Source organism: Hyalella azteca, unplaced genomic scaffold (assembly GCF_000764305.2).
Source record: "Hyalella azteca isolate HAZT.00-mixed unplaced genomic scaffold, Hazt_2.0.2 contig15841, whole genome shotgun sequence".
Taxonomy (NCBI): Eukaryota; Metazoa; Arthropoda; class Malacostraca; order Amphipoda; family Hyalellidae; genus Hyalella; species Hyalella azteca.
Genome location: NW_025945675.1, coordinates 58,042 through 60,072, shown reverse-complemented (window position 1 = coordinate 60,072; position 2,031 = coordinate 58,042).

The following is a 2,031-nucleotide window of genomic DNA, read 5'->3' as shown; positions in this document are numbered from 1 at the left end:
GGGTTGGTAATGTCATGGCAGGGTTGGTAATGTCATGGCGGGGTTGGTAATGTCATGGCGGGGTGGTAACGGTAGCTGCTAAGAGGGTTGTAACGATGGCTGCATTGGGGTTGTAACGTTGACTTAACGGAAATCATAATCGCAGCTATAACGGGGTTGTAATTGAGGTTGCAACGGAGGTCGTACTCGAGGCTCGGTCCAGGGTTGCAACGGGGTTGAAACAGGGAAGGTTGGAACATATGAGGTTAAAGGGTTGATTTTGAGGTAGGATCACTGGATTGCGAGGAACTTCAACCCAAAGTTGATACTCGTCGGTTGAAGCGTCTCGGGTTCATCGAGCCCGAGTTGTGATGAGGTTATAGTGGGGTTCATAACAAGGGTCGTAAAGTGGTTCATAAGGAGGATAGTAAATGGGTTTATAAAGGGATCGTAAATGGGTTCATAACGAGGGTGGTAACAGGGTTCATAACAAGGGTTTTAAAGGGGTTTCCAACGATGGTTGTAAAGAGGTTCAGAACAGAGAAAGAAAATTTAATTTATGCCGAGAGCAGCGGCGTCCCTTGTCCAGTCAGTTTCTCTATAGCAGCCCAGCGGACCAGCTGAATGATATTCTCCCCGTTACTGCCAATAACTGTATTTAGAAAATACTTATATAGAAATACATATATAGAAGTATACAATAGATACATATGTAGACAGCTGGGATTATATATGCCAATGGGGGAATTATATATAAAACAGCGTGAATTATTTAAATCTAACATAGGCTATACCAGCATTAACAAAATTCAAAGTTAAATAAATTTAAAATCTTTTCGAAGATGGCCGTAAATTTAGCAACAGAAGATTATTCAACTCACTTGAATATTGTTCAGGTGCGTGAATAATAAATGAGCCGCATATATAAAATGTACTCATATATACCAAGAGACAACATCATTCATAAATTAATTATCAATTGCTCCTCAAATTATTAACTCAAAATTTACCATAAATCCTAAAATAACATAAATTTAACAGAAACATTTCTCTTGAAAAACTTATTTGTATTTCAATCTGAGTAAAAAAATACTTATATTTCTCTTGAAAATCTTATTTCTATTCCAATCTCAGTAACAGAAAAATATTTACGATCTCACTGATGTTCATTAGAAAGTTTGTGGCTGGGAAAGTGTTGCTGACGTGACGAGATAAAGGGAAAGTGGTCCTGATAAGATACATCGCTGCCATGAGGGCCTCAGATCACCGGTCAAGCGGCCGACCATCCAACTTTACCGAGGAGTCGATTTTTGGTCTCCTGTTGCCAATCTTAAACTAATTGCGAAAAAATTTTCAACTCCATGTTTTTTGCGAAATTGTTTAACTTCATGTTTTGTATTGGTACAAACGATATTTGGAATGTTTATAGCTATTGTAGTTCTTCGACACGTCGACATCACTCGAAGCGTTACTCCGAGTTGTTGCGCTCTTTTTAATTGCCACTGATGTATGATGTATGAGCCCGATGTATGATGTATGAGCCCGATGTATGATGTATGAGTCCAGTGCAATTCTGCTCCGATAGTTTGTATTCTGATCCAAATTTCATATCACAGAAATCAAACAATTGCCACAGCGCGTAGCACCATCACAAAATCGCGGTGCTTCGTCGATTTTAAGCAACCAAGTACAAAGTACAACGAGGCAATACAGATACCAGGCAATACAGATACGAGGCAATACAGATACCAGGCAATACAGATACGAGGCAATACAGATACCAGGCAATACAGATACCAGGCAATACAGACAGGAGGCCTAGCAACAACTACTTAGATCTAGGATTGTTGCAATCAGGACGGCCAGTTATCTAGGATACTTGCCGTGATTGCCTTACAATTTCTAGCTGATAGTACAAGTGATGGATGTGATAGTAAACTTCTTACTTGACCTTCTACTCTACTGAAAATTGTCACGTGCACATCTATGACCAGTGAGGGGCAAGTGATGTGCCGCTGATGGGCCAGTGATGTGCCGCTGTTGGGCCAGCGA